General features: G+C 40.4%; 1 protein-coding gene and 1 pseudogene across 1 annotated transcript in view; one reads left to right on the plus strand and one right to left on the minus strand.

Annotated features, from left to right (window-relative positions):
- Positions 1 to 14,286, minus strand: part of Dach2 (dachshund family transcription factor 2) — a 691,399-nt gene that overhangs the window by 301,920 nt on the left and 375,193 nt on the right. The gene's annotated exons all lie outside the window — the stretch shown is intronic.
- Positions 9,692 to 11,590, plus strand: LOC132649871 (ubiquitin-ribosomal protein eS31 fusion protein-like; annotated as a pseudogene).

The following is a 14,286-nucleotide window of genomic DNA, read 5'->3' on the forward strand; positions in this document are numbered from 1 at the left end:
CTCCCAATCCCACCTTCTGTCCTTCATCTCTTCTCATGACTCTTTCCAAGTCCCCTGATAGGAAAGGTCCTCCTCCCCTACCACCTGACCCTAGCTTACCAGGTCTCATCAGGACTGGCTGCATTGTCCTCCTCTGTGGAATGACAAGGCTGCTTCCCACTCAGGGGGAGGTGATCAAAGAGCCAACCACTGAGTTCATGTCAGAGACAGTCCTTGCTCCCTTTCCTAGGGCACCCTCTTGGATACTGAACTCCCATGGGCTACATCTGAGTAGGGGTTCTAGGTTATCTAGAAAAAGATCATCCTGAGCGAGGTATCCCAGAAACCGAAAGACACACACAGTATATACTCACTTATAAGTGGTATTAGACATATTATATAGGATAAACATACTGAAATCTGTACGTCTAAAGAAGCTAAGCGAGAACGACCTTGGTCATCCTTACTCAGAAAGACAAACAGGACAGACATTGGAAGAGGGAGTAAACAGGAAACAGGACAGGAGCCTACCACAGTGGGCCTCTGAAAGACTCTAATCCGCAGTGTAACAAAGCAAATGCTAAGGCTCATAACCAAACTTTGGGCAGAGTGCAGGGAATCTTATGAAAGAAGGGGAAGATAGAAAGACCTGGAGGGGACAGGAGCTCCAAAAGGAGAGCAGCAGAATCAAGAAATATGGGACCATGGGTCTTTTCTGAGACTCCAACCAAGGATCATTCATGGGTATAACCTAGAGCCTCAAGCATTTTTAAGCAAACATGAGAATTACTTTATGCTCTTTATTCAATGACACACAAAATAAAAAGTATTGCTTTCCAAAAGATCTTAAAGTAACATTAAACAAAATTTTCATTTTTAAAAATATAGAATTTCAACAACTATTTGCCCCTCACTAACCACAGAGTGGCTCTAACTGATGAAAAGAAAAATTACATTAAAATTAGCAGCTATATATTATCAAAGTACAAGGCATTTTCTTCAAAGACCTATAGAGCTTGCAGACTGACCAGTTAGCATGTTTTCACTGACCTGCAGGGATTTTTTTTTTTTTACCCAGTTAATAGCATCTAAAGAATGCTTCCTTTGAATCTTGTCTCTGACACAAAAATGATTACCCCATTAACCAGTCTTCTATCACATATATCAGAGAATCCTATTTACTCACACACTTCAGGAACATTAAAACACAATAGAATGATTGTCTCAAGAAGAAAAATTTAAAGACAGACTTTTTTAAATCCCAAAAGGGGGTTGAGATCAAAAGCTAACTTTAATAGATGTTTGACTAAGGTCATACTCTTAGGAAATGGAACAGTGAAGATGAAAGAAAAGAAACAGGTTTGGCTTTTGATCTCAGCCAAATCCATTTGGCATTGTTTAGAATTTATATAATACTTCGTTTTTAAGTGATATCATGACTGAAATGAATTGGCTTTCTTCTTGAAACTTTAATAGCTATGTATTAGTTTGTCACTTAGAAGTTTAGTAAAACAATCCTTACCCTGTGTTCTGAAGGTGTAATGTTAGTTATAAATCGTTTTTATTTTCATTTTTCCAACATTTTAACATGATACCATGACATAATTATAAAACATAAAATAAAACAAAAAAATGAATTTTTATGAAATGTTTTTCACAGAAAACCAAGACTGGAGTCATTAATATTTACAGTGACAAGAGTCTTCACTCTAACAACCATTATTTGGATGCACATTTTCCTTGAGCAAGAAGGATTTGATTGTTATGCTATAGTTGGCATTAAATAGAGCCACTATGTGAGAAAAACATCTCCAATTGAATACCACACATTTTAACATAAAATGCACAAAATCATGTGAAAATGTAAGGTCAGTTGTGGCACTTTTAAAATTCAGAAAGTGGTAATGGGATAGATGGAACCAATCACTACCAAACTTCAAATTGTGTTCAAAATTATGTGGTTTTCTTTTTGGATGGTGGGATGTTTGTTTTAGTTTTTCTTTGTTCTTTTTTTCAAAGTTATGTTTTAAATATTATAATTCTAGAACAAAAATGGTTAGTTCAGTGAATTAGCTCATTCTCAAAACTACAGGAAACATTTACTCATGTTTCTAAATATATTACACAATATTTTTAAGATGATGGAAAAGAATTATAAAATTTTGTTTACCGAATGCTTGTGCAGAATGGTATGCCTCTCTAAATTAAGTTTTTTTTCTAATGTTCCAATTATCACTATAAAGTTTAGGTACTTTGTCTTATTTCTGAAGTACCTTAATAATTATCTTGGTGTGTCACTTCTCTTTTCAGATGCAAGCTATTAATAAGTATGTCCATCTTATGATGATTTGAAAAAATAGAAAAGAAAAGTTACAAAGTCACAGCTTCTCATCATTTATCAAAGTTCTTCTCTTGGTGGATAGTTTCTAAACAAATCATTGCTACCAAGCTCGATATTAATAAGGTAGAATTTCCAAATTTATAGAATTGTTTTCAAAAGGAAATAGAAAAAGTCAAAAGAAAGATTATCTTAAATATCTGAATTTTATTAAAATATAGATCACTGGTTATCACGTCTCTTTGGCTTTTATAAAATAGGTTGTCAATAAAAAATATTAGGAAGTCTCCCTATTGAAATTTGACAGCTACCCAGAATTGGTAATTCCCCCAACTCTACTTGTCTTTGAAAACCATTGATGAGGGTATCCTTTCTCTTTGTCTTATGTTCTGTCCTTGTCAAAAGATTACTTAGTGTCATTTAGTAACTGTGCATGGTTCCCACTTTTCAGACCCTGATTATAACTCACACTGAAGACCTTATCAACCACAAACAGAAGGCAGAGTAGAGAAAATAATAAGAATATTATGCTATATATTCTCTGGAATACATAAAAATTAAATGTCCTGAGGTTAGACAGCTAAGAATACTTAGAATAGTTTTTAATTAAATTTTTATTTTTATATTAATTACAGTTTACTTACTTTTTATCCCATCTGTAGAACCTTCCCTCCTCCTCTGCCAATTCCACCCTCCCTCCCTCATCTCCTCCTATACCCCTCTCCAAGTCCACTGATAAGGGAGTCCCCTTCCATCTGACCCTAGCTTACCAGGTTTCATCAGGACTGGGTGCAATGTCCTCCCCTGTGGCTTGGCAAGGTTGCTTCCCCATCCAGGGGAGCAGGTCAAAGAGCTCACCATTGAGTTCAGGTCAGAGACATACCCTGATCCACTTACTAGGTAACCCACTTGGTTACTTATCTGCCATGGGCTACGTTTTGAGCAGGGGTTCTAGGTTATATCCATGAATAGTCCTGGGTTGGAGTATCAGTCTCAGTAAAGATCCCTGTGCCCAAATATTTTGGTTCCATGGCTATGCTTATGAAGCTCCTGTCCTCTGCAGGTCTTACTATCTCTCCCTTCTTTCCTGAGATTACCTACACAATACCCAAAGTTTGTTTATGAGTCTCAAAAGCAACAAGTCAAGTAATCCAATTAAAAAAGTGGGTTACATAGTAATGGGAAGAGGGACTGCCTCTGACATAATCTGATTGGCCTGCTCTTTGATCACCTCCCCCTGAGGGGGGAGCAGCCTTACCAGGCCACAGTAGAGGACAATGCAGCCACTTTTGATATGAACTGATAGACTAAGATCAGAAAGGAGAGGAGAACCTCCCCTATCAGTGGACTTGGGGAGTGGCATGCATGCAGAAATGGGAGAGAGGGTAGGATCAGGAGGGGAGGAGGGAGGGGCTTATGGGGGGATACAAAATGAATAAAGTGTAATTAATAAAATAAAATAAAATAAAATAAAATAAAACAAATGGGGTACAGAGCTAAACAGAGAATTTTCTGTAGTGGAATATAGAATAGCAGAGAAATACTTAAAGTAATGCTCAATGTCCATCGTCTTCTCCGAGATGCAAATGGAATTAAGGAAATCATGAAATTTGCAGGCAAATGGTGGAACCTAGAAAAGATCATTCTGAGTGAGGTATCCCAGAAGGAGAAAGACAAACATGGTATATACTCACTTATATAGACCTATAAGATATGATAAACATAATGAAATCTATACACCTAAAGAAGATAAACAAGAAAGAGGACCTGGGGTAAGATGATCAATCCTCACTTAGAAAGACAAATGCATTGGACACAGGAGAAAACAAGTAACAGGACAGGAGCCTACTGCAGAGGGCCTCTGAAGGACTCTACCTAACAGTGTATCAAAGCAAATACTAAGACTCATAACCAAACCTTCAGCAGAGTGCAGGGAATCATATGAAAGAAGGGGGAGTTAGCATGATGTGGAAAGGATAGGAGTTCCACAAGGACCAAATATATCTGGGCACAGGGGTCTTTTCTAAGACTGATACTCCACCAAAGACCATGTATGGATATAACCTAGAACCTCTGTGTAGATGAAGCCCATGGTAGCTCAGGAACCAATTGGTTTCCCATAGTAAGGAGAACAGGGACTATTTCTGACAGGAACTCAATGGCAGGCTCTTTGACCTCCCCACCCCACAAGGGAGGAGCAGTCCAGCTAGGCCACAGAGGTGGACTTTGCAGCCAGTCCTGAAGATACCTGATAAAACAGGCTCAGATAAAAGGGAATGAGGTACTCCCCAATCAGTGGACTTGGAAAATGACAGAGGAGATGAGGGTGGGAGGGTGGGATTGGGAGGGAATGAGGGAGTGGGATACAGCTGGGATAAAGAGTTAATAAAATGTAACTAATAATAAAAATAAAAATAAATTAAAAATGAGCTTTAGAGATAAACAGAGTATTTTCTGTAGAGGAATATAAAATGACAGAGAAATACATAAAGAAATGCTCAACGCCCATAGTCATCAGGGAGATGCCAATCAAAATGACCCTGAGATTTCACCTTACACCCATTAGAATGGTTAAGATAAAAAACTCAACCGACAATACATGCTGGAGAGGATGTGGTAAAGGGGAACCATCCTCCATACTGGTGGGAATATAAACTTATCCAACCACTTTGGAAATCAATTTTGTGCTTTCTCAAACAATTAGGAGTCATGCTTCCTCAAGATCATCTATACCACTTCTAAGCATATATCCAAAAGATGCTCAAGTACACAATAAGGACATTTGTTCAACCATGTTCATAGCAGCTTTATTCTTAATAGCCAGAAGCTGGAAACAATACAGATGTCCCTCAACTGAGGAATGGATACAGAAATTGTGGTACATTTACACAATGGAATACTACTCAGCAATTAAAAACAAGGAAATCATGAAATTTGTAGGCAAATGGTGGGATCTAGAAAAGATCATCCTGAGTGAGGTATCCTAGAAACAAAAAGGCGCACATGGTATATACTCACTTATAAGTGGATACTAGACTTATAAGATAGGATAAACCCACCAAAATCTGTACACCTAAAGAAGCTAAGCTAAAATTGCACCCCGGGTAAGATGATCAATCCTCACTCAGAAAGGCAAACGGGATGAATATTGGAAGGAGAAAACAGGAAACAGGACAGGAACCTACCACATATGGTCTCTGAAAAACTCTTCCCAGCATTGTATAAAAGTAAATAATGAGACTCATAGAATACTTTTTAAACTCAAAGGATTTACTGTAGTTTTGCCATTCTATTTTTTTTTCTTTTTTTCATTAATTACACTTTATTCACTTTGTATCCCCCCATAAGCCTCTCCCTCCTCCCTTCCCAACCCCACCCTCCCTTCCCATTCTTCACGCATGCCACTCCCCAAGTCCACTGATAGGGGAGGTTCTCCTCTCCTTTCTGATCTTAGTCTATCAGATCACATCATGAATGGCTGCATTGTCAACTTCTGTGGCCTGGTAAGGCTGCTCCCCCCTCAGGGGGAGGTGATCAAAGAGCAGGCCAATCAGATTATGTCAGAGGCAGTCCCTCTTCTCATTACTATGTAACCCACTTGGACACTGAACTTTCTGTTTTCTCTTTGAAAATGGAATGTTTGGAATGGCTGCACAGATGTAGTCATTCCATTTTCAAAGAGAAAACAGACCAATATTTCAGGAAATTGTGCAGGGTATTTTTTCTGTTCTTTAAGATAAAAAGCTCTGTAAGGGGAAACAAAATATAACAAGATTAAAAACTTTCTAGAGGATGGGATTTGTGTTCTAGGCCTGGCACAGGTCTGCTGGGTTCACTGGCTGTTCTGGCCTTGTCCTTTCAGACCCAGACTGCTGAGCAGCAGGCAAAAAGTCCTCCAAGCCTAAAACTGCTCTAGTGTGCCACAGGCCTCCTTGGCGTGGAGGACAATGGAATTGGGGTTAGGTGCCTATCTCAGCTCCACTGGGTTCTCTGTCTGTGCTGGGCTCGCTGTCTCTGTCTTATGTAAGCCAGGCTGATGGAGCACTGGCAGAGAGATCTCCATGCCTAGAGCTGCTCCAGTGACCCATAGGTTTCCCTTAGATGGTGGAGAATGAAATCCGGTTCCCAAGCCTAGCTGAGCTCAGTTGTGTTCACTTTCTGTGCTGTGCTTGTTGAATCTGACCACGATGAGCCAGGCCTACTCCAGGTGGGGAGTAGGCAGAATGGAGCCATTCTTCCCCCACATTACCAGAGTGCATCCCCTCCACTGCAGAGTGAGAGTGACTACTACTAGCTGCTGCAACCAGGAAGGTGGCCCCAGGATTTTGAGTGTGGTCTCCCAGGTTTGGAACCAGGAGCTTCTAGTACCCAGAATGTGTCACAGGACTGTGAGAGTGGGTACCAGATTTGGAGTCTCACCCACAGTACAGGAAGATATTCACTCTACAGGCAGTAAGAGTGAGAGCCCAAGGTCAGAGTTGCCAGGCTCTAGTTCCAAGAATATATCCACAGAGTGTGGGATTTGGTGGTGGGTGGCCTAAAGCTGCAGGGTCAGAACTGCATATGTCCAGCTGCTTCCTGTCCCAGGAAGGTATCCACAGGTGGTGGGATTAGGCGGGTGTCCTATGGCTGAGGTAGCGCCTCCATGAGTCTGGGAATTTTTCCTGGTATTAGCCTGAAGATGGACCTTTGATTATACACATGGATTCTTATCTTTCTTGAGAAACAGACATCAGAGTTTTGGGGTTCACAGTACAGCCTCTTGGTCACCCTGCTCTCACTGCTGAGCTGCTGTTAAGATACCCTGTGTAGTCAGGGTCACCATCATGGATTTCAATCTGTTTATTTGTTTATTGCAATTTATTCTCTTTGTATCCCAACTGTAGCCCACCCCTTGACTTTTCCCAGTACCACCCACTCACCCTCTTCTCTCCCCTCACCAATCCACTGATAGGGAAAGACCTCCTCCCCTTCTATCTCAACCTAGACTATCAGGTCTTATCGTGATTGGCTGCATCATCTTTCTCTGTGGCTTGGCAAGGCTACACCACCCAGGGGGAGATGATCAAAGAGTCAGCCACTGAGTACATGTCAGAGAGAGCCCCTGTTCTCCTTACTAGGACACCCACTTGGAAACTGAGTAGCCTATGGGCTTCCTCTGGACTGGGATTCTAGGTTCTCTCCAAGCATGGTCCTTGATTGGAGTATCAGTCTCTGCAGGCTGCACTCTGCCCAGTTTTGTTTTCCTCTGACTATCTCCTTGTGGAGGTCCTGTCCCCTCCTAGACAGAATCTGGAAACAAGCCAGGAATGGAGACAGAAATTGTGGTACAGTTACACAATGGAATATTACTCAGCAATTAAAAACAAGGAACTCATGAAATTTGCAGGCAAATGGATTGAACTAGCAAAGATTACCCTGAGTGAGGTAACCCAGAAGTGGAAAGATACACATGGTGCATATTCACTTATAAGTGGGTACTGGTCATATAATATAAACATACTAAAATCAATAGTCCTAAAGAAGCTAAACAACAAGGAAGACCCTAGTGAAGAGGCTTAATCTTCATTTAGAAAGGCAAACAGGATAGTTATCAGAAATAGAAGACAGGGAATAGGACAGGAGCCTTCCACAGAGGGCCTTTGAAAGACTCTACCAGTCAGAGTAACAAAGTAAATGCTGAGACTCGTAGCCAAACTTTGGACAGAGGTCAGGAAACCTTATGGAAGAAGAGGAGATAGAAAGCATAAATTTTCTAATAAGATTTTGACACTATATAGATAATTAAAATGTGACATATGAGTTAATACAGATATTACCAACATTTTGTGAAAACAAACTTGTATCAATGTTTGTAGAAATAAAATTTTATTCTAAAGAACTTTCAACATATAACTGAATGTTGTTTCTCCATATCAGTGAGCTTACAGAGGTCAGAATAAAGAATGGAATGGCAATAATAATATTTGCTCTCAAATACTGAATTCATCATTGTATCAGTCAGCCTCTGTTTATTGTGACAAAATATCCAATATAGTTACCTTCTCAAAAGAAATATTTATGTCATGGTTTTGGAGGTCCCAAGTCCATGATGACTGTTCCCATTGCTTAGGATCTGTGTTGAAGTATCATATTAAGGCAGAAGCAGATGTAATAGCAAAACCAATTAGACTGCCAAGTAGGAAATAGTAAAGAAGTGACCATGTTCTCCAAATCAATTTAGAAAGTAAACCTCCCATATTTTAATAGCACCCACATTTTAAAGATTCTGAAACCTTCATTATCATGAAATTATGGGGTCAAAACTTTAACACATAGACTCTATTCTATATGCAATATCAAAATTTAAAAGTCATTCTCTTTAGAGTCTCACAACAGTGTGATGCAGCCATGATCATTCAGGCCTTTACAGCCATTGAAGCAGGACATTCTCCCCAAGAATGGTTGGATACCACAAAAAGCTAAAATGATACGCTCAGGATGCGAGGCTAAGCACTGCACTCAGGGTCAGCCGCTTTGGACCCAGAGAAGAGCATGTCTGATTGCATGCGGGTTGATGCCCCAGGTCCCGCCTCTGAGAAAAAGGTATCGGACGGGTCTGATGCTCTTTGGGTGGATGACACCTAAATGAACATCTGTACAAAGTCCCAATTTATTTCTAATATCAGAGATCAGACCTCTACTCTTGCCTGATGCGTCTAAAACAAAAAGGGGGAACTGTAGAGAGCTGCGGAATGCCGCGCCTTAAAGATGGAGCTGGTTTCCGCCTTCCACCTTCCCGATGGTGAGTGCTCTCTGTCACGAACAATTCCACATTTGGCTAAGGCCGAGGATCTGGCTTGCTTCCGTGTATGTGGACCTATCTGCATTGCCCCCGTGGCACGCCTGGGTTGGCTACCCAGAGGCTATTTAAGCTGTGGGCTGGCTTTCCCCGGGGTCCGAGGATTGTTCAATGTTCCTGAATAAACTGCATTGAAAAAAAAAAAAAAGAAATTTGAAAAAAAAAAAAAAAAGTCATTCTCTGTAAGTTTGATCTTCTGTAAGTTCTCCATGTTCAGTTTTTAAACAGTTTAGAGCATGTAGTTCTGCTGTGAGGCTTAACGCAGATCACAAATGAAACTTATATATACTGAATAGTTAAATAGATATTTAGATTATTATTTGTGAAAGCAGTAGTAGTATAACATTTGAATTATGATGTTCAGATCTTATAAAGATAGAATGTTGATATAGATGTAAGTTAATGTTTTTTTTTTTCTTTTCCATCTATTTTTTACAAAGAGCTTTGTCAGAACTCTAGTTCTTACACACACACACACACACACACACACACACACACACACAGTCTGCATCTTTGGTGGAACAACTGCCAAGATGCAGATTTTTGTGAAGACTCTTACAGGGAAGACCACCACCAAGCTAGAGTTTGGACACTAGAGAAAATGCAAAGGCCAAGATCCAGGATAGGTAAGGAATTTCTCCTGATCAGCAGAGGCTGATCTTTGCTGGTAAGCAGGTGAAAGATGTCTATACTTTGTCTGGCTACTTCATTCACAAGAAGTCCACCCTTCATCTTGAGCCTTCAAAGTGGTGCTAAGAAAAAGAAGAAGAAGAAGAAGAAGAAGAAGAAGAAGAAGAAGAAGAAGAAGAAGAAGAAGAAGACTTACACCACTCCCAAGACTAATAAGCAAAGGAGGAAGTAGGTTAAACTGGCTGTGCTAAAATTCTATAAGGTATTCAAATTTGAAAGTGGCAAACTTTCTCCTTCTGGGATACCTCACTCAGATGATCTTTTCTAGATCCCACTTTGCCTGCAAATTTCATGATTTCCTCATTTTTGATTGCTAAGTAGTATTCCAATGTGTAAAATTACCACAATTTCTGTGTCCATTCCTCCGTTGAAGGACATCTGGGTTGTTTCCAGGTTCTGGCTATTACAAATAAAGCTGCTACAAACATGGTTGAGCAAATGTCCTTGGTGTGTACTTGAGCAAATTTTGGGTATATGCCTAGGAGTGGTATAGCTGGATCTTAAGGAAGCACTATTCTTAATTGTCTGAGAAAGTGCCAGATTGACTTCCAAAGTAATTGTACCAGTTTACATTCCCACCAGGAATGGAGGAGGATTCTCCTTTCTCCACAACTTCTCCAGCATGTGTTGTCACCAGAGTTATTCATCTTAGCCATTCTGAGGGGTGTAAGGTAAAATCTCAGGGTCATTTTGATTTACATGTCCCTGATGGCTAAGGATGTTGAGTATTTCTTTAAATGTTTCTCTGCCATTGCATATTCCTCTACAGAGAATTCTCTGTTTAGCTCCATACCCCATTTTTAATTGGATTACTTGAAAGACACACATGGTATATACTCACTCATATAGTCCTATAAGATATGATAAACATAATGTAATCTATACACCTAAAGAAGATAAACAAGAAAGAGGACCCAGGGTAAGATGATCAATCCTCACTTATAAAGACGAATGGGAGGTGCATTGGACATAGGAGAAAACAAATAACAGGACAGGAGACTACCACAGAGGGCCTCTGAAAGACACTACCTAACAGTGTATCAAAGCAGATACTAAGACTCATAACCAAACCTTTGGCAGAGTGCAGGGAAACAAATGAAAGAAGGGGGAGTTTGTATGATGTTGAAAGAATAGGAGCTCCACAAGGACGAAATATATCATGGCACAGGGGTCTTTTCTGAGACTGATACTCCACCAAGGACCATGTATGGATATAACCTAGAACCTTTGCTTGGATGAAGCACGTGGTAGCTCAGTAACCAATTGGTTTCCCATAGTAAGGAGAACAGGGACTATTTATGACAGGAACTCAATGGCAGGCTCTTTGACCTCCCCACCCCACAAGGGAGGAGCAGTCCTCCTAGGCCACAGAGAAGGACTTTGTAGCCAGTTCTGAAGATACCTGATAAAACAGGATCAGATGAAAGGGGAAGAGGTCCTCTCAAATCAGTGTACTTGGAAAGGGGCAGGGAGGAGATGAGGGAGGGAGGGAGGGAGGGCTTTCAAGGGAATGAGGGAGCAGATACAGTTGGGATACAGAGTTAATAAATTGTAACTAAGAATAAAAAAAATAAAAAAAGAAAAAATTGTGACAAAAAAAAAGTGGCAAACTAAGTCAAATTCTTTGACAGTGTCCTTCTGATGAATGTGGTGCTGGAGTTTACATGGCTAGCCACTTTGAAAGTCATTATTGGGGCAAGGCTTCTCTGACTTACTGCTTTGCCAAACCAGAAGACAAGTAGTTGTGCATGAGTTAATAAAAATATGGAACTGAAAAAAGAATCTCAAACATATCCAATTGCATGGAGAGAATAAGGAAAGAAGATAGTATACTCATAAAAGATTTCTTCCAATAAATTTTGTCCCAGAATGAGGTAGCCATTCCATTAGACCTGAGGTGGTCACATGCATGCAAGTCATGCTGACTCACTATTCTTGTTGTTTTCAGCAGACACCTCCTGTTTTGCTTGGTTAAGCCTCCTGTTTTGCTTGGATATGTCTACTTGGAAAGTCCCTTGTGGTTTGCCTGTATAAGTGGCTTACTCTGTAATAAAGATGGCACCTTGATCAGAGAAGTGTCTTGGTGTCCTTCTTCGTGTTCTCTGTCTCTATTAATTTCCAGCCCCTTGTGCAGGTGGTTACTATTGGTGGTCATGGGTGACTACAGGTAGTGACGAAACCCTGGGATTGAACCTGAAAACAAGGGACCTGCTGAGGAACACTGTTGTCAGGGGGGGCCTTCTGGCACCTTGCTGCCCCTTGAATTTGGCATCTGGCTTGATGGCCTACGTCTTGGATACAATAGTGCATTCCTGGCTGACCTGGGGCTTTTGATAAGATCATCTTACTGAAATACCTTAACCCCTCCTCTCCTTCAGGGCTTCCTAAGTAACACTTCTGAGGAACTTTCCAAACAACCATTATTAGCACATCTTGGTGGGCCATGCTGTAATTTCTAGTCACTTAGTAACCTTGCCAAAGGCAATTACATTCCTTCTGCCCTGACTATATTGAAGGGAAAATTCTTATAAACTGAGACCTTGATCGGAATAACTGTCTTGGTCTTCATATCTCATGCCCTTGTTCCCTTTTTCATTCCCACTCCCCCATTCAAGATCTCCAGTGACAGACCTGCGGGGTGGGTCATGCTGTGACTTAGGTTGTCCACTGGGAAAAAGGAAAGCACATTGGTGATCGCCCACCAGCGAGAGTGCAAGGTAAGGGCCAGACAGCGCAATATGGGACAGAGCAATAGCAAGGGAGTGTTATTGAAATGCTCAAACAATTACTCAAAACACGAGGTTTTGGGCTTGAAAGTCGACCTATTTAGGGCTTTTAAAATCAAGTAGATGTTAATTGTCCCTGGTTTTCTGAAAGTAGGACTTTGAATATAGTGGTTTGGGACCAAGTAGGTAAAAAACTACAGACCCCAGAATTGGCCTAAAGGGTCTACCATTACCCACCTTCAGGGAATTGGGCATTCTCAAAATACTAAACAAAGTTCTCAACTGCTTACTTGGAAAGATGAGGAGGAAAATTCAGGTACTGTTAATTTTTTCATTATTAAAGGATTGCCTGTTAATTTATGTGGTAAAGAAACGTGGCTATAAGGGACACACAGGGATTCTGAAAATGTTGCACATCCTGGACTAGTCACTGCATAGATGACACTGATAAACATTTTGTATTCAGATGTCAAAGTTAACTAATTGCAAAATTGATTTACTTTTTATTAAGTTCTATGGAGCTGCTGTTTTAATGTATTTACTTTTTTTGGTTTCTTTTTGGTCCATCCAAAGAGTAAATGTAGAACAGTCTACTGAACTGCAGTTTCTGAAATACATTGTTCCTTCTGAAATAAAACTGAGTAATAGCTTGTTAGCAGTGACCATCTTGCAGCTATGCAACTTTGAAAAGTCCAGATTTGCAGGTCTCAGTGCTGGGGCTGAAGTGATTCTGTCCTACTTCATTGTGCTAGGCATTTCCAGGCTGTTTTCATAATAACTTATGAAAAGGGTGAAATAAACACTTCAGCAGTAGAACTTGGAGTAATTTGAGGGACATTTTATATACTTTTAAAAATCAGAATTTAATTGGGATGCCAGATTTCTAGCAACTTGTATCTTTAGTTTTCCATATAATCTGGAAGTTAGCATTTGATAAATGATTTTTAAGCAAATATAAAATTTTGTTAATTTATAATTTATTAATGTGTTGTTACTATAATTGAAAATGTTGTGGATGTTTTTGTAGAAAGAATTGTAGTAAGCAAAATTATGTGAAGAGATTTTTTTCCCACAGACTAGACGTATAAGCAAATAGTTAACAAAATCTCAGTTGCACTTTGCCTTCAGCACATACCTGTTCAAGAGCAGAACCACTCTCAGGCTTTTGCAGCCTGAGTCACGTGTTTTAGAAACCAAGGACCAAAGTTTATGTGCCTTCTTCAGTCTTTCTATTTGAGACTAAGGTATGGCAGCTGGAACAGGATGGAAGGGAGCACAGTGACAATCCTTGAGTATGAAGGGACAGGCTTGCCAGCGAAGCAAGCAGGAGTAGCAGGAGCTGGCAGCGCCAGAGTTCAAGCAATGGGACAGCCTTGCTCCACAAAGGGAGTGTCCCTGCCCCCGGCACTCTGCCTCCCTCCTCAATGTCCTCAGCCATCGAGAGAAAGAGCCTGGACTCCTCTGAGGACTGTGCTTGCTATGACAAGCATATCCGTGCCTATGAGATGAAGATAAGAGTGTTATTGGAGTGTTTCAAGTGTGCTGCCTGCAAGAAGCATTTCTGTGTGGGTGACAGATACCTTTTCATCAACTCTGACTAGTGGACTGAGATCAATGGAATGATCTAGGCCAAAGTCCCAGGTACCTTCAGGAAGATGTTCAATGAAGACACTGTCTCTGTGGGGTCTTCATTCTTAGGCACTTTGGAAACC

This window comes from Meriones unguiculatus, chromosome X, assembly GCF_030254825.1.
Source record: "Meriones unguiculatus strain TT.TT164.6M chromosome X, Bangor_MerUng_6.1, whole genome shotgun sequence".
NCBI classification, from domain to species: Eukaryota; Metazoa; Chordata; class Mammalia; order Rodentia; family Muridae; genus Meriones; species Meriones unguiculatus.